Here is a 19,988-nt window from a genome sequence, read left to right on the forward strand (position 1 = left end):
CAACTTAGTGTATGTAAACTCACAGGAATTGTGATACAATGAATTATATGTGATATAATCTGTCTGTAAACAATTGTTGAAAAAATTACCTGTGTCTTGCACAAAGTAGATGTCCTAACTGACTTGCCAAAACTATAGTTTGTTATCAAGAAATGTGTGGAGTGGTTGAAAAACGAGTTTTAATGACTCCAACCTAAGTGTATGTAAACTTCCGACGTATGAGATTGTGTTGTAGGCAAAACACATTGGAGTGGAATTCTATTGCATTGACGCAAAACTATCCCTTACGAGGCATAGGTGTCCCTCACTACCAATCAGAACTGCAGTAGGCCTATATGCAAATGAACCATTGCCATATATGGAACTGTGCCATTTACTTTGAGCTGGACTGTGTTTTCGTGGTCGTGAGGAGATTAGTTTGTTTTGAGATCAAAGAGAGCTGCGTGTAGCCACGTGTGAACAGTTTGTTCATATCCTTTGCTAGTCAGCAAGTTATTAGCCCAGTTATATATGTACACTTTGTAGTCAGCAATAGGGGAGTGATTGCTTCCTTCAAGAGCACAAAACGTATACATTTCTAGACATCTTTGAAAAGCCAGTCAGGTAAAGAGCTTTTTTTCTGTCTAAAAGGGGCAATGTTTTATTTTGAGATCGGCTTGAATCAACTAAATAGCCAACAGGCAGAGGGCAGCGTAATTTGTATTTCTCTCTGTAATAATGGTATGGGAATAATAATGCTTTTTATTTGGTAAATTGTTTTCTTGCATCAAACACCATTTTCAGCCACCTCCTTGTCTGTTGCACAAGTGGATAAACGGGTTAATGTGAAGCCCTGCATGTTTTTTTTCCCCCCTTAAGTCTCATGGAATGTTGGCCTATATTGAAAACCACACATTGTCTGCTTCTGTAGGCTGATTGATATAACAGCTATTTCCATGTTAAAATGTTATGGGATGCATTTTCTCCATTGTTTTTAATGGTAGGCAACTTTGGTAGGTCTACGTTATAATCAAATAGCCACAGTAGCCTGCTTGGCCACTGTTAGTTTTAATTTAAAGCAGGTACAGCCTCAGTGTTCACAGTAAACGCGAACTGGAAGTTACACAGAATTTTCACAACATCCAAGTTTGCGCTCAGCAGACCTTTACATTTGCTCAGTGCTGAAAAAAAGAGCGAACATTGGTTCCAGGTCAAACTTTTGAGGGTTCCAGGTAGAACCCTTTGGGGTTCCATGTAAGGAAAAGGGTTCTACCTGGAACAACAAAAATGTCATTTTATGGGGCCAGCCGAAGAACCCCAAATTCCGTCTTGCATTTGCTTATAAACACAAAAATCGACACGGATTAAAAATGGTTTATTTTGATTTAGTTGTTCACCTTGCAACGTGTTGAAATGTGGGCTTTTATTTTTTTAAGGTTTCTTCATGATCATTGGAAAGTGACGTCATTGTTAGTGCTGCAAGCGGAATAGTAGTGAGGCGACAGAGTGATTCCTGAGTGCTGACGTACAACTACTACTTTCCGACTTCAGCTGTTCCAAGTCTGGCGACAACTGAACTATATGTGGTGTGTTTACCTACACGGGGAGACTTGTAAAATACAACTGAAAGGCGATTGTTATTGGACCTGTGTGTGTGTGTGTGAGAGAGAATGACCGGTACAAACGGAAGGATTTCATGGCACTACGCGTGAAGATGGGAATTCCACCAGTGAGTATAATAGTATCTAAATAGCTAATGCGGTCAATTAGTTTTTCCATGTCATCTTAGCTCTGATGGTAGACCCAGGCATTACGGTCATTGCGCAGGGTTCTACTGGGTTCAGTGGTGTAGAATATTCATGGAGTTCTGGAACTCCTCCAGATTCTTAGACGGACATTCTGATTGTCTACTTTTAATTGCGTTCCGCTCATTGGTTGGTTGGCCAAGCCATACAAACAACATTAGCCAGCAAGCTAACTGACGGGAAATAGCGGTAACTCATTTTGTCGCTGGTGGTGGACATTAGTTTCGGGTGTCAGCTTTTAGCGGTCATAACCGCACCGGGTCTATGACGAGATGCCTGCAACAACACACGGGGTAGAAGTAGCTGCTCGTACCCTCGGCGCGACCACCCGCAACTCTCTGCTGATACTTATAGCTACAATTTATCATTTGTCCAAAACCGCTACTTGTAAACGTTCTCACTCACCGTTGCCACTATTTTACAATATTGTAGCCTACACATGATTGACTAACGTCTGTGCAGTCTGCCAAAGTGTATTTTGCATTGCGTTTAGGCTTAAGCTAGTGGCACCGCAGAAACGAATGCTGATAGCATCAGTAAATGGATTTATAGTACTAACTGCTTTATCGCCCATTGACTAACTCGTTAACGTTAGTGTCTTCTGGTCAATGGGGATATTTTTTAAGATCCCCGAAGCTCGTTTTGAACATTTAAAACGCATGCCTTCTGTACAGTTTTGTAAACATAAAGAACCGTATCTTAATCATCATAAAAGAGGTTAAGTTACTCCACACCAGGATTTAGTGTTTGTACATGGCTATACCTCCATGTTACGGAGCGTGTTTACAGAAGACCAAGCTAACAGCCGATCAATACGCTGTGTTCCTCCTGTGGAAGAACTACACTTCCTCCCCGGTCTAGCGTTCTCCATCCACCTGTGTGTAGGCTACCTGGGGAGGAAGTGTAGTTCAACTGGAGGCACACGTCATATGGATCTGTGCAGAACTCCGACAGTAAAGTGTATCGTTTTTTATTTGTAACATTATTTTTTTGCTGATGGGTTGATTATGCCCCTTTTCATAATGTTTCGAAAACCGGTTTGAAAGCAATGACTGACGTTTCTAAACGTTTAAACAAAGGTTTGGAATTGTAGTTGCACATGGAGCCAACCATGGGTGAACGTAGCTGCTGAAAACCCTACTTACAGAGCAGAAGGGTTTAGAGAGCAAAGCAACCCATACTCCCTGGCCACATGTTAACCATAAACAACTAACAAACAGGTAATGAGATGCCACTACTTTATTTAACTAGGCAAGTCAGTTAAGAACAAATTCTTATTTACAATGACGGCCTACCGGGGAACACTGGGTTAACTGCCTTGTTCAGGGGGCAGAACAACAGATTTGTACCTTGTCAGCTCAGGGATTTGACCCAGCAACCTTTCAGTTACTGGCCCAACAAACCTATCCACTAGGCTACCTGCCCCTATCCACTAGGCTACCTGCCCCTATCCACTAGGCTACCTGCCCCTATCCACTAGGCTACCTGCCCCTATCCACTAGGCTACCTGCCCCTATCCACTAGGCTACCTGCCCCTATCCACTAGGCTACCTGCCCCTATCCACTAGGCTACCTGCCCCTATCCACTAGGCTACCTGCCCCTATCCACTAGGCTACCTGCCCCTATCCACTAGGCTACCTGCCCCTATCCACTAGGCTACCTGCCTCTATCCACTAGGCTACCTGCCTCTAGCACCTAGGCTACCTGCCTCTAGCACCTAGGCTACCTGCCTCCGCACTTTAATGATAGCTATGTTAATGTGTATTATAACCTGGGTGGTTCGAGCCCTGAATGCTGACAGTCGTGGTATATCAGATCGTATACTACAGGTATGACAACATGTATTTTTACTGCTCTAATTATGTTGGTAACCAGTTTATAAATAGCAATAAGACACCTCTGTGGTTTGTGGTATATGGCCAATATACCAGGGCTAAGGGCTGTATCCAGGCACTCTGTCTTGTGTCGTGCATAAGAACAGCCCTAAGCAGTGATATATTGGCCATATACCACACCCCCTCGTGCCTTATTGGTTAATTATCTCATGTAAAGACTTAGGGTGCCTTTTATTGTTTGGTTAATTATCTATTTCATGTAGCTACTGAAACACAGCTGTTGACTTAGGGTGCCTTTATTGTTTAAAGATACTGCAAGTGAATTAGCAGATACTATTTCATGTAGCTACTGAAACACAGCTGTTGACAGGTTGATATGGAGCTAGGTTTATGTGTTGGTGAAAGAGCCTATCGCTAGGGGATGTATTTATTATGGGTCTCCGAGTAGGAGTGTTGATTTTAGGGTCAGTTTAGCCTTTTAGCTCACAATGTATAAGATTACATGGACGGGCGGAGCCTGCTCCTCGATCCGGACCCCTACCCTGAGAAGATTGCCACACAAAGACGCAGATATTTGTTTCCCGAAAAGGCTAGACGACATGACGCATACGACGTGAGACATTCCGTTCTGATGTACAAGTGAATATCGCACCAATCGAAGATCCAGAAAAGCCTTCCATAGTGTCCACGTCCAGTATGATGTCGTGAAACTAGTCCAGTTTCACCGTGGCAACGCCCCCGGTCACATCTGATCTGATCAGCTTGGATCCGCTGTGTAATCTCTGGAGATGTACAGAGCCTTTGGAAAGTAGGCGTGGTATATTGGCCAATATACCACGGCTAAGGGCTGTAGCCGCGTGGCGCCATGCTTAAGAACAGCCCCTAGGTATAGGTGGTATATGGCCAATATACTACGACTAAGGGCTGTAGCCGCGTGGCGCCATGCATAAGAACAGGTTATCCTATGTACAGGTAGTATATACAGGTTATCCTATATACAGGTTATCCTATATACAGGTAGTATATACAGGTTATCCTATATACAGGTAGTATATACAGGTTATCCTATGTACAGGTAGTATATACAGGTTATCCTATGTACAGGTAGTATATACAGGTTATCCTATATACAGGTAGTATATACAGGTTATCCTATGTACAGGTACTATATACAGGTTATCCTATGTACAGGTAGTATATACAGGTTATCCTATATACAGGTAGTATATACAGGTTATCCTATGTACAGGTAGTATATACAGGTTATCCTATGTACAGGTAGTATATACAGGTTATCCTATGTACAGGTAGTATATACAGGTTATCCTATGTACAGGTAGTATATACAGGTTATCCTATATACAGGTAATCCTATATACAGGTAGTATATACAGGTTATCCTATGTACAGGTTATCCTATATACAGGTAGTCTATACAGGTTATCCTATATACAGGTAGTATATACAGGTTATCCTATGTACAGGTAGTATATACAGGTTATCCTATGTACAGGTTATCCTATATACAGGTAGTATATACAGGTTATCCTATGTACAGGTAGTATATACAGGTTATCCTATATACAGGTTATCCTATATACAGGTAGTATATACAGGTTATCCTATGTACAGGTAGTATGTACAGGTTATCCTATATACAGGTAGTATATACAGGTTATCCTATGTACAGGTAGTATATACAGGTTATCCTATGTACAGGTAGTATATACAGGTTATCCTATGTACAGGTAGTATATACAGGTTATCCTATGTACAGGTAGTATATACAGGTAGTATATACAGGTTATCCTATGTACAGGTAGTATATACAGGTTATCCTATGTACAGGTAGTATATACAGGTTATCCTATATACAGGTAATCCTATGTACAGGTAGTATATACAGGTTATCCTATGTACAGGTAGTATATACAGGTTATCCTATGTACAGGTTATCCTATGTACAGGTAGTATATACAGGTTATCCTATGTGCAGGTAGTATATACAGGTTATCCTATGTACAGGTAGTATATACAGGTTATCCTATGTGCAGGTAGTATATACAGGTTATCCTATGTACAGGTAGTATATACAGGTTATCCTATATACAGGTTATCCTATGTACAGGTAGTATATACAGGTTATCCTATATACAGGTTATCCTATGTACAGGTAGTATGTACAGGTTATCCTATATACAGGTAGTATATACAGGTAGTATATACAGGTTATCCTATGTGCAGGTAGTATATACAGGTTATCCTATGTACAGGTAGTATATACAGGTTATCCTATGTGCAGGTAGTATATACAGGTTATCCTATGTACAGGTAGTATATACAGGTTATCCTATATACAGGTTATCCTATATACAGGTAGTATATACAGGTAGTATATACAGGTTATCCTATATACAGGTAGTATATACAGGTTATCCTATGTACAGGTAGTATATACAGGTTATCCTATGTACAGGTAGTATATACAGGTTATCCTATATACAGGTAGTATATACAGGTAGTATATACAGGTTATCCTATATACAGGTAGTATATACAGGTTATCCTATGTACAGGTAGTATATACAGGTAGTATATACAGGTTATCCTATATACAGGTAGTATATACAGGTTATCCTATATACAGGTTATCCTATATACAGGTAGTATATACAGGTTATCCTATAAACAGGTAGTATATACAGGTTATCCTATGTACAGGTAGTATATACAGGTTATCCTATGTACAGGTAGTATATACAGGTTATCCTATGTACAGGTAGTATATACAGGTTATCCTATAAACAGGTAGTATATACAGGTTATCCTATGTACAGGTAGTATATACAGGTTATCCTATGTACAGGTAGTATATTAAGGTTATCCTATGTACAGGTAGTATATACAGGTTATCCTATGTACAGGTAGTATATACAGGTTATCCTATAAACAGGTAGTATATACAGGTTATCCTATATACAGGTTATCCTATGTACAGGTAGTATATACAGGTTATCCTATGTGCAGGTAGTATATACAGGTTATCCTATATACAGGTTATCCCATATACAGGTTATCCTATATACAGGTAGTATATACAGGTTATCCTATATACAGGTAGTATATACAGGTTATCCTATGTACAGGTAGTATATACAGGTTATCCTATATACAGGTAGTATATACAGGTTATCCTATGTACAGGTAGTATATACAGGTTATCCTATATACAGGTTATCCTATATACAGGTAGTATATACAGGTTATCCTATATACAGGTAGTATATACAGGTTATCCTATGTACAGGTAGTATATACAGGTTATCCTATATACAGGTAGTATATACAGGTTATCCTATGTACAGGTAGTATATACAGGTTATCCTATGTACAGGTAGTATATACAGGTTATCCTATGTACAGGTAGTATATACAGGTTATCCTATGTACAGGTAGTATATACAGGTTATCCTATGTACAGGTAGTATATACAGGTTATCCTATATACAGGTAGTATATACAGGTTATCCTATATACAGGTAGTATATACAGGTTATCCTATGTACAGGTAGTATATACAGGTTATCCTATATACAGGTAGTATATACAGGTTATCCTATGTACAGGTTATCCTATGTACAGGTAGTATATACAGGTTATCCTATGTACAGGTTATCCTATGTACAGGTAGTATATACAGGTTATCCTATATACAGGTAGTATATACAGGTAGTATATACAGGTAGTATATACAGGTTATCCTATGTACAGGTTGTATATACAGGTTATCCTATGTACAGGTAGTATATACAGGTTATCCTATATACAGGTTATCCTATATACAGGTAGTATATACAGGTTATCCTATGTACAGGTAGTATATACAGGTTATCCTATGTACAGGTAGTATATACAGGTTATCCTATATACAGGTAGTATATACAGGTTATCCTATATACAGGTTATCCTATGTACAGGTAGTATATACAGGTTATCCTATATACAGGTTATCCTATGTACAGGTAGTATATACAGGTTATCCTATATACAGGTTATCCTATATACAGGTAGTATATACAGGTTATCCTATATACAGGTAGTATATACAGGTTATCCTATGTACAGGTAGTATATACAGGTAGTATATACAGGTAGTATATACAGGTTATCCTATATACAGGTTATCCTATATACAGGTAGTATATACAGGTTATCCTATGTACAGGTAGTATATACAGGTTATCCTATATACAGGTTATCCTATGTACAGGTAGTATGTACAGGTAGTATATACAGGTTATCCTATGTACAGGTAGTATATACAGGTTATCCTATATACAGGTAGTATATACAGGTTATCCTATATACAGGTAGTATATACAGGTTATCCTATATACAGGTTATCCTATATACAGGTAGTATATACAGGTTATCCTATATACAGGTAGTATATACAGGTTATCCTATGTACAGGTAGTATATACAGGTAGTATATGCAGGTTATCCTATATGCAGGTTATCCTCTGTACAGGTAGTATATACAGGTTATCCTATGTACAGGTTATCCTATATACAGGTAGTATATACAGGTTATCCTATGTACAGGTAGTATATACAGGTTATCCTATGTACAGGTAGTATATACAGGTTATCCTATGTACAGGTTATCCTATATACAGGTAGTATATACAGGTTATCCTATATACAGGTAGTATATACAGGTTATCCTATGTACAGGTAGTATATACAGGTTATCCTATGTACAGGTAGTATATACAGGTTATCCTATGTACAGGTAGTATATACAGGTTATCCTATATACAGGTAGTATATACAGGTTATCCTATGTACAGGTAGTATTTACAGGTTATCCTATGTACAGGTAGTATATACAGGTTATCCTATATACAGGTAGTATATACAGGTTATCCTATGTACAGGTAGTATATACAGGTTATCCTATATACAGGTAGTATATACAGGTTATCCTATGTACAGGTAGTAAATACAGGTTATCCTATGTACAGGTAGTATATACAGGTTATCCTATGTACAGGTAGTATATACAGGTTATCCTATGTACAGGTAGTATATACAGGTAGTATATACAGGTTATCCTATGTACAGGTAGTATATACAGGTTATCCTATATACAGGTAGTATATACAGGTAGTATATACAGGTTATCCTATGTACAGGTAGTATATACAGGTTATCCTATATACAGGTAGTATATACAGGTTATCCTATATACAGGTAGTATATACAGGTAGTATATACAGGTTATCCTATGTACAGGTTATCCTATGTACAGGTAGTATATACAGGTTATCCTATATACAGGTAGTATATACAGGTAGTATATACAGGTTATCCTATGTACAGGTAGTATATACAGGTTATCCTATGTACAGGTAGTATATACAGGTTATCCTATATACAGGTAGTATATACAGGTTATCCTACAGTGCATTCGGAAAGTATTCAGACCCCTTGACACATTGTTACGTTACAGCCTTATTCTAAAATTGATTCAATAGTTCCCCCCCCCCCCCCTCCTCAATCTACACACAATACACCACAATGATAAAGCAAAAACGGGTTTAGAAATTTTATCAAATGTACTACAAATAAACTGATAATACATTTACAGAAGTATTCAGACCCTTTACTCAGTACTTTGTTGAAGCACCTTTGGCAGCGATTACAGTCTGCTTGGGTATGACGCTACCAGCTTGGCACACCTGAATTTGGGGAGTTTCTCCCATTCTTCTCTGCAGATCCTCTCAAGCTCTGTCAGGTTGGGTGGGGAGCGTTGCTGCACAGCTATTTTCAGGTCTCTCCAGAGATATTAGATTGGGTTCAAGTCCGGGTTCTGGCTGGCCCACTCAAGGACATTCAGAGACTTGTCCCGGTCTTTGTCAGGTTTCCTCCAGACGTGACACTTGACATTCAGGCCAAAGAGTTCAATCTTGGTTGCATCAGACCAGATAATCTTTTCTCATGGTCTGATAGTCTTTGTGCCTTCTGGCAAACTCCAAGCGGGCTGTCATGTGTCTTTTACTGAGGAGTGGCTTCCGTCTGGCCATTCTACCATAAAGGCCTGATTGGTGGAGTGCTGTAGAGGTGATTGTCCTTCTGGAAGGTTCTCCCATCTTCAGAGGTTCTCTGGAGCTCTGGCAGAGTGAACATCGGGTTATTGGCTACTTCCCTGACCAAGGCCTTTCTCACCCAATTGCTGAATTTGGCCAGGCAGCCAGGTCTAGGGAGAGTCTTGGTGGTTCCAAACTTCTTCCATTTAAGAATGATTGAGGCCACTGTGTTCTTGGGGACCTTCAATGCTGTAGAATATTTTTGGTACCCTTCCCCAGATCTGTGCCTCAACACAATCCTGTCTCGGAGCTCTACGGACAATTCCTTTGACCTCATGGCTTGATTTTTGCTCTGACATGCACTGTCAACTGTGGGACCTTATATAGACAGGTGTGTACCTTTCCAAATAATGTCCAATCAATTGAATTTACCACAGATGGACTCCAAGTTGTAGAAACATCTCAATGATGATCAATGGAAACAGGATGCACCTGAACTCAATTTTGTCTCATAGCAAAGGGTAAGTTCAGGAGTAAAAACGTGCTTAACAAATCACATAATAAGTTGCGTGGACTCACACTGTATGCAATGTTTAACATACTATTTGTTTGTGACGTCTGTTCCCCACACATACAAGTATCTGTACGGTGCCTCAGTCGAGCAGTGAATTTCAAACACAGATTAAACCACAAAGACCAGGAAGGTTTTCCTTAAATCTATGGCAAAACTTAAAAATGGTTGTCTAGCAATGATCAACAACCAATTTGACGGAGCTTGAAGAATTTAGAAAATAATAATGGGCAAATGTTGCACAATTTAGGTGTGGACAGCTCTTAGAGACCTACCCAGAAAGACTCTCGGCTGTAATTGCTGGCGAAGGTGGTGCTTTTAAGAAACAAATGGGGAGGAAACCCAATCTCTCATTATCACAGACCCAGCCTCAGCATAGCATGGCTCCAACCTTACACTACTGAGACGAAATCTGATTAAGAGGCAACATGCTTGTTTTTAGATGAACAAGAATCCTTGACCAGATCAAGGCTTTGTCCCAAATGGCACCTTAAAGTAGTGCACTATATAAAGTAAAAGCGGGTTCCATTTGGGCCAAGTGTAAACAGTCAACTGACCTCATCCAACTCCCTGTCCCCGGGCTCAATTCCTACTGCATATACCAGACATTAGGAACGCCATCCTAATATTGAGCCATAATTCATCATGTACTCAACAAAGGTATCGAAATCATTCCACAGGGATGCTGGCCCACAGTTGTGTCAAGTTGACTGGATGTTCTTTGAGTGGTGGGCCATTCTTGATACACACGGGAAATTGTTGATGATGAAACACCTACTACCATATCCCATTTTAAAGATATGCAATAGCATATCAACGCATGGCAACACACAGCAGGACGTTTCAACGTGATCAGAAGTCTATATAACCTGTCGGCAGTTCTCTGAAAATCACTGCCCATTATTTATTGCATTAGTCATCTCAGGGACCGTCTGACAAAACATCACTAAAACAGTGAACAGACATGAAATCATAAAACGGCACCGAAACTGTGTCTTACGCCATTTAACCTTAACACAACCCGAATGTTAAGGGGCGGCGTTGTCCTTGAATGTGAGCTCACAGGTCGACAACGGCTGCATTATGTATTATTCAGACTCTGGGTAATTACATCTGAATCAGGCTGGCTCCTGTCCTCACACAGCAGGATGTGTTTATACAGGAGGCTGTTCACATTGTTGATTGCATTGACAGCACCTTGGTGAATATGTATTATGACACTACAACCCATCTAACCTAACCCTAACCTTGGTGAGTATGTAGTATGACACTACAACCCATCTAACCTAACCCTAACCTTGGTGAGTATGTAGTATGACACTACAACCCATCTAACCTAACCCTAACCTTGGTGAGTATGTAGTATGACGCTACAACCCATCTAACCTAACCCTAACCTTGGTGAGTATGTAGTATGACACTACAACCCATCTAACCTAACCCTAACCTAGGTGAGTATGTAGTATGACACTACAACCCATCTAACCTAACCCTAACCTAGGTGAATATGTATTAAGACACTACAACCCATCTAACCTAACCCTAACCTAGGTGAGTATGTATTATGACACTACAACCCATCTAACCTAACCCTAACCTAGGTGAGTATGTATTATGACACTACAACCCATCTAACCTAACCCTAACCTAGGTGAGTATCACACTACAACCCATCTAACCTAACCCTAACCTAGGTGAGTATGTATTATGACCCATCAAACCCAAACCACATATCTTTATGCTACTCTCCTCTCACAATACCCAACACCTTGCCCAACCCCTTACATTACGCAACCCAATACATTACCCAACACCTTGCCCAACCCCTTACATTACGCAACCCAATACATTACCCAACACCTTGCCCAACCCCTTACATTACGCAACCCAATACATTACCCAACACCTTGCCCAACCCCTTACATTACGCAACCCAATACATTACCCACCACCTTGCCCAACCCAATACATTACCCAACCTCCTATTGTTTGAAAACAGCCTGTGGCATCGGTATGAGTCTGTTAAATTTCATAATTCTTCCATTTAAAGAGTACTGTGAGGGCTCCTTAAAAAAAACAATGCAAGATAGTTGGAACGCACTGTCATACTGGAGCATGCTTGCTCTGGCTTGATAGAGAAATAATGACATGACTTCAGTCTCTGTTCCAAACTCTCCACCCCTCGGCCCGAATCTCTGAAGGGTCTAGAATCTGTCTGAAGGGTCTAGAATCTGTCTGAAGGGTCTAGAATCTGTCTGAAGGGTCTAGAATCTGTCTGAAGGGTCTAGAATCTGTCTGAAGGGTCTAGAATCTGTCTGAAGGGTCTAGAATCTCCGGGTAGATGGACAGAGTCTTCAGAAAGAATTCATACTCCTTGACTTATTCCACATTTTTATTGTGTTACAGGCTGGATTCAAAAAGTATTAAATATCTTTATCTCACCAATCTACACACAACACCTCTTAATGACAAAGTGAAAAGACGTTTGGAGAAATGTTTAGCAAATGTTGGAAATTAAATATAGAAATCTCATTTACATCACTATTCACACCTAATAGTTAAAGGTGACATGAATTATCACACACACAGTAGTCAGGTGGAAGAGGTTACTTTACATCATCACGAGGCTGAAAAATGGCGTCAGAGATTGCCGTGCTTCGAGCTCTTAGAAACATCTAAAAACAAGTGTCTCCTCTTTAATATTAAATGGCACCGGAGGAGATGGCTACCGTTTTTAAGGGCTCCTAACCAATTTTGTTTTTTCACTAGTTATTTGTAAATTATTTTGTACATAATGTTTCTGTAACCGTCTTATGACCGGAAATAGCTTCTGGATATCAGGACAGCGATGACTCACCTCGTACTGGACGAAGATCTTTGTTTTAACGAGTCGGACGCGAAGGTTTTACTGCAGACACCCCGTAACCCCACCTAAATCCACGTCACGAAGAGACTGAGATGAAGGGGACGTAGGTCGGTGGTGTAAGAATCCGATGGTTACTGGGTAACCTGCCTCTGCCTTCCATACCATTAGCCCATGTGCAATCACTGGAGAATAAACTGGATGAGCTGCGATCAAGACCATCCTACCAACGGGACATTAAAAACGGTTATCTTATGTTTCAACGAGTCATGGCTGAACAACGACATGGATAACGCACAGCTGGCTGGGTTTTCCGTGCATCGGCAAGATGTTCCCCCATGACTGCATGGGCAAGCACGGCTCTAACACCAAGTTTGCTGGTAGGCCTGATCACTGACAACGATGAGACAGCCGGGAGGCCCCCAACGTGATCAAGACAAAAGGAGATGATTACAGGAAAAGGAGGACCAAGCATGCCCTCATTCTCATCGACGGGGCTGTAGTGGAGCAGGTTGAGAGCTTCAAGTTACTTGGTGTCCACATCGCCAACAAACTAACATGGTCCAAACACACCAAGACAGTTGTGAAGAGGGCACAACAAAGCCGATTCCCCCTCAGGAGACTGAAAACATTTGTCATGGGTCCTCAGATCCTCAAAAGGTTCTACAGCTGCACCATCGAGAGCATCCTGACAGGTTGCATCACTGCCTGGTACGGCAACTGCTCTGCTTCCGACCGCAAGGCGCTACAGAGGGTAGTGCGTACAGCCCAGTACATCACTGGGGCCAAGCTTCCTGCCATCCAGGACCTCTATACCAGGCGGTGTCAGAGGAAAGCCCTGAAAATGGTCAGACTCCAGCCATCCTATTCATAGACTGTTCTCTCTGCTACCGCAAGGCAAGCGGTACCGGAGCGCCAAGTGTAGGTCCAAGAAGCTTCTAAACAGCTTCTACTCCCAAGCCATAAGACTCCTGAACACCTAATCAAATGGCAACATAACTATCTGTACCGGTACCCCCTGTATATAGCCTCCACATTGACTCTGTACCGGTACCCCCTGTATATAGCCTCCACATTGACTCTGTACCGGTACCCCCTGTATATAGCCTCCACATTGACTCTGTACCGGTACCCCCTGTATATAGCCTCCACATTGACTCTGTACCGGTACCCCCTGTATATAGCCTCCACATTGACTCTGTACCGGTACCCCTGTATATAGCCTCCACATTGACTCTGTACCGGTACCCCCTGTATATAGCCTCCACATTGACTCTGTACCGGTACCCCCTGTATATAGCCTCCACATTGACTCTGTACCGGTACCCCCTGTATATAGCCTCCACATTGACTCTGTACCGGTACCCCCTGTATATAACCTCCACATTGACTCTGTACCGGTACCCCCTGTATATAGCCTCCACATTGACTCTGTACCGGCACCCCTGTATATAGCCTCCACATTGACTCTGTACCGGTACCCCTGTATATAGCCTCCACATTGACTCTGTACCGGTACCCCTGTATATAACCTCCACATTGACTCTGTACCGTAATACCCTGTATATAGTCTCCACATTGACTCTGTACCGGTACCCCTGTATATAGTCTCCACATTGACTCTGTACCGGTACCCCCTGTATATAGCCTCCACATTGACTCTGTACCGGTACCCCCTGTATATAGCCTCCACATTGACTCTGTACCGGTACCCCCTGTATATAGCCTCCACATTGACTCTGTACCGGTACCCCTGTATATAGCCTCCACATTGACTCTGTACCGGTACCCCTGTATATAGCCTCCACATTGACTTTGTACCGGTACCCCCTGTATATAGCCTCCACATTGACTCTGTACAGGTACTCCCTGTATATAACCTCCACATTGACTCTGTACCGTAACACCCTGTATATAGTCTCCACATTGACTCTGTACCGGTACCCCCTGTATATAGCCTCCACATTGACTCTGTACCGGTACTCCCTGTATATAGCCTCCACATTGACTCTGTACCGTAATACCCTGTATATAGCCTCCACATTGACTCTGTACCGGTACCTCCTGTATATAGCCTTGTTATTGTTATATTATTGTTGCTCTTTAATTTTTTTTTTTTGTTTTGTTTATTTTAGTAAATACTTTCTTCACACTCATTTTTCTTTAAACTGCTTTGTTGGTTAAGGGCTTGTAAGGAAGCATTTCACTGTATAGTCTGCAGTATTCAGCGCATGTGATTTGATTTGTCCCAGTAGTTATGTGGAAGAGGATACTTTAGACTCTCAAACTAGGCTGGGTTTCACTTTCTCTCTTTCTGATTCAAACTTTAACTGGAGCAAACTTGTTTATTGATTAAAGACCCACCACACACACGGCACTGAATGTTCATCTGACATTTGTTCGCTTGCTGTGTGTGTTGGGGACCACCTGCCGATGACTGCTGACATGAAACACTGGCTAAGTCTATTTGCTTTGTTTGCTAGTTAACTAACAATGCAGAGAGATGGATGCTAACCAGATAACAAATTGACTCCTCAAAAGTGAAAGTGTTGGTACCGAACAGCATCCTAGCCATTTAAAAAATATGTATTTTTAAGCAAACATCCATGTTCTCCTGTCATTTTGCCATTTTCTTTGAGAACGCAGATCACTTGCTGTTTTGATGAGGTGATATGCTAGCCTAGCTACATTCAATGCTGTTTTTTTCTGTTAGTACTGATTAGTACTTGTTATGGATCCCCATTAGTTCCTGCAGCAGCTACTCTTCCTGGGGTTTATTATGGATCCCCATTAGTTCCTGTCGAGGCAGCAGCTACTCTTCCTGGGGTTTATTATGGATCCCCATTAGTTCCTGCCAAGGCAGCAGCTATTCTTCCTGGGGTTTATTATGGATCCCCATTAGTTCCTGCCAAGGCAGCAGCTACTCTTCCTGGGGTTTATTATGGATCCCCATTAGTTCCTGTCAAGGCAGCAGCTACTCTTCCTGGGGTTTATTATGGATCCCCATTAGTTCCTGCCAAGGCAGCAGCTACTCTTCCTGTGGTTTATTATGGATCCCCATTAGTTCCTGCCAAGGCAGCAGCTACTCTTCCTGGGGTTTATTATGGATCCCCATTAGTTCCTGCCAAGGCAGCAGCTACTCTTCCTGTGGTTTATTATGGATCCCCATTAGTTCCTGCCAAGGCAGCAGCTACTCTTCCTGGGGTTTATTATGGATCCCCATTAGTTCCTGCCAAGGCAGCAGCTACTCTTCCTGGGGTTTATTATGGATCCCCATTAGTTCCTGCCAAGGCAGCAGCTACTCTTCCTGGGGTTTATTATGGATCCCCATTAGTTCCTGCCAAGGCAGCAGCTACTCTTCCTGTGGTTTATTATGGATCCCCATTAGTTCCTGTCAAGGCAGCAGCTACTCTTCCTGTGGTCCAAACACATTAAATTACATTAAGTGTATCCATTAAGCCCACTGCCATATTCTTAGATCATATACAGTACCAAAGTACTCGTCATTTAAATAAACTATTTTCTACACTGTAGAAATATAGTGAAGACATCACAACTATGAAATAACCCATATGGAATCATGCAGTAACCCAAAAAGTGTTAAACAAATCAAAATATATTTTGAGATTCTTTAAAGTAGCCACCCTTTGCCTTGTTGACAGCTTTGCACACTCTTGGCATTCTCTCAACCAGCTTCATGAGGTGCATTTCAATTAACAGGTGTGCCTTGTTAATTTGTGTAATTTCTTCCATTACTTTAAGACATGAAGGTCCGTCAATGTGAAACATTTCAAGAACTTTGAAAGTTTATTCCAAGTGCAGTCGCAAAAACCATCAAGCGCTACGATGAAACTGTCTCTCATGAGGACCACCACAGGAAAGGAGACCCAGAGTTACCTCTGCTGCAGAGGATAAGTTCATTATAGTTAGCAGCCCAAGTAAATGCTTCAGAGTTCAAGTAACAGACACATCTCAACAGCAACTCCTCAGAGGAGACTGTGTGATTCAGGCTTTCGTGGTTGAATTGCTGCAAACCACTACTAAAGAACATAAATAAGAAGAGACTTGGCTTGGGCCAAGAAAGACAAGAAATAGACATTAGACTGGTGGAATTCTGTCTTTTGGTCTGAGTCCAAATGTGAGATTTTTGGTTCCAACCGTCGTGTCTTTGTGAGACCCAGAGAAGGTGAACGGATGATGTCTGCATGTGTGGTTCCCACCGTGAAGCATGGAGGAGGAAGTGTGATGGTGTAGGGGTGCTTTGCTGGTTACAGTCAGTGATTTATTTAGAATTCAAGGCACACTTCACCAGCATGGCTACCACAGCATTCCACAGCTATACGCCATCCCATCTGGTTTGCGCTTAGTGGGACTATCATTTGTTTTTCAACAGGACATTACCCAACACACCACCTGGCTGTGTAAGGGATTTTGACCAAGAAGGAGAGTGATGGACTGCCGCATCAGATGACCTGGCCTCCACAATCACCGACCTCAACCCAAGTGAGAGGGTTTGGGGCTGAGTTGGACCGCAGAGTGAAGGAAAAGCAGCCAACAAGTGCTCAGCGTACAGTACCAGTGAAAAGTTTGGACACACTTCATTCAAGGGTTTTTCTTTCTTTTTACTATTTTCTACATTGGAGAATAATAGTGAAGACATCAACTACGAAATAACACCTATGGAATCATGTAGAAGCCAGAAAAGTGTTAAACAAATCTAAATATATTTGTAAAACCGTCACTCTTCAAAATCTCTGGTTCCTGGTAAAAAAAAATGTTTTTAAAGTATCCTTTTAACTAGGCAAGTTAGGTAAGAACAAATTATTATTTCCAGTGACTACCTACCCCGGCCAAACCCTAACCAGGACAAAGCTGGGGCAGTTGTGCACCACCCTATGTGACTCCAAATAACGTCCGGTTGTGATACCGCCTGGAATTGAACCAGGGTCTGTAGTGACGCCTCTAGCACTGAGATGCAGTGTCTTAGACCGCTGAACCAGGGTCTGTAGTGACGCCTCCAGCACTGAGATGCAGTGTCTTAGACCGCTGAACCAGGGTCTGTAGTGACGCCTCCAGCACTGAGATGCAGTGTCTTAGACCGCTGAACCAGGGTCTGTAGTGACGCCTCCAGCACTGAGATGCAGTGTCTTAGACCACTGAACCAGGGTCTGTAGTGACACCTCTAGCACTGAGATGCTTTAGACCGCTGAACCAGGGTCTGTAGTGACGCCTCTAGCACTGAGATGCAGTGTCTTAGATCTCTGAACCAGGGTCTGTAGTGACACCTCAAGCACTGAGATGCTTTAGACTGCTGAACCAGGGTCTGTAGTGACGCCTCTAGCACTGAGATGCAGTGTCTTAGACCGCTGAACCAGGGTCTGTAGTGACGCCTCGAGCACTGAGATGCAGTGTCTTTGACCGCTGAACCAGGGTCTGTAGTGACGCCTTAGACCTCTGAACCAGGGTCTGTAGTGACGCCTCGAGCACTGAGATGCAGTGTCTTAGACCTCTGAACCAGGGTCTGTAGTGACTCCTCTAGCACTGAGATGCAGTGCCTTAGACCTCTGAACCAGGGTCTGTAGTGACGCCTCTAGCACTGAGATGCAGTGTCTTAGACCGCTGAACCAGGGTCTGTAGTGACTCCTCTAGCACTGAGATGCAGTGTCTTAGACCTCTGAACCAGGGTCTGTAGTGGCGCCTCTAGCACTGAGATGCAGTGTCTTAGACCTCTGAACCAGGGTCTGTAGTGGCGCCTCTAGCACTGAGATGCAGTGCCTTAGACGCTGAACCAGGGTCTGTAGTGACCCCTCTAGCACTGAGATGCAGTGTCTTAGACCGCTGTACCACTTGGGAGCATAAAGCCTGGTCCTCTCCCCTCCCTTATACTGTTATAACCCTGAAGTTCAAACAGTACAGTTTTTACCCCTGAGGTCCTGGTCAGCAAGAAGACTGGCCAGGTGTGTGTGTACTGTTATGCAGTGTCTTAGACCGCTGTACCACTTGGGAGCGTAAAGCCTGGTCCTCTCCCCTCCCTTATACTGTCATGACCCTGAAGTTCAAACAGTACAGTTTTTACCCCTGAGGTCCTGGCCAGGTGTGTGTGTACTGCTCTACTCCGATTGGCCATTGATCTTTATCCTCTATCAGACCAAGACTTCAGTCAAGTCCTCTCTAGTCATTTCCCTGACGTGGGCATTCAGTCAGTAATGGGTGATCAGAATGCGCTCAACAGGTGTGGGATGAAACGTCAACACCAAATAAAAGCCTATATTTGATGAGCTTGAGTGTGACGGGTTCGTGTCGTTGCAGATATGGGTGCTTGGCGCTGGCCAGACTGGATGAGGAAGTGAGGCTGAGTGAGAAGGAGATCACAGCTACCCAGGACTGCTGTTGGAGAGGACCTCTGGACAGGTGAGTGAGTTGATTGCCCGACGAGCGAGACATGGGGAGGGAGATGACGAGATTGAGAGGGCGTTAACCCAGATAACTACTTCCAGTGCTGGTGCTAACCCGCTGCTAACCCGGGACTAACCCGGTGTTAACCCGCTGCTAACCCGCTGCTAACCCGCTGCTAACCCGCTGCTAACCCGGGACTAACCCGGTGTTAACCCGCTGCTAACCCGGGACTAACCCGCTGCTAACCCGGTGTTAACCCGCTGCTAACCCGGTGTTAACCCGCTGCTAACCCGCTGCTAACCCGGGACTAACCCGCTACTAACCCGCTGTTAACCCAGGACTAACCCGCTGCTAACCCGCTGCTAACCCGCTGCTAACCCGCTGCTAACCCGCTGCTAACCCGGGACTAACCCGGTGTTAACCCGCTGCTAACCCGGGACTAACCC

General features: G+C 42.6%; 1 protein-coding gene across 1 annotated transcript in view; it reads left to right on the forward strand.

The window, feature by feature from the left end:
* Positions 1 to 1,467: 1,467 nt before the first annotated feature.
* LOC135558322 (zinc finger FYVE domain-containing protein 9-like) overlaps positions 1,468 to 19,988 on the forward strand; it is a 50,469-nt gene continuing 31,948 nt past the window's right edge. The window contains exons 1-2 of the mRNA XM_064992061.1: positions 1,468 to 1,708; positions 19,456 to 19,557. The gene's annotated coding sequence lies outside the window, so the exon portion shown is untranslated. The remainder of the gene's footprint in view (positions 1,709 to 19,455; positions 19,558 to 19,988) is intronic.

The sequence above is a fragment of the Oncorhynchus masou genome, chromosome 17, assembly GCF_036934945.1.
Source record: "Oncorhynchus masou masou isolate Uvic2021 chromosome 17, UVic_Omas_1.1, whole genome shotgun sequence".
Taxonomy (NCBI): Eukaryota; Metazoa; Chordata; class Actinopteri; order Salmoniformes; family Salmonidae; genus Oncorhynchus; species Oncorhynchus masou.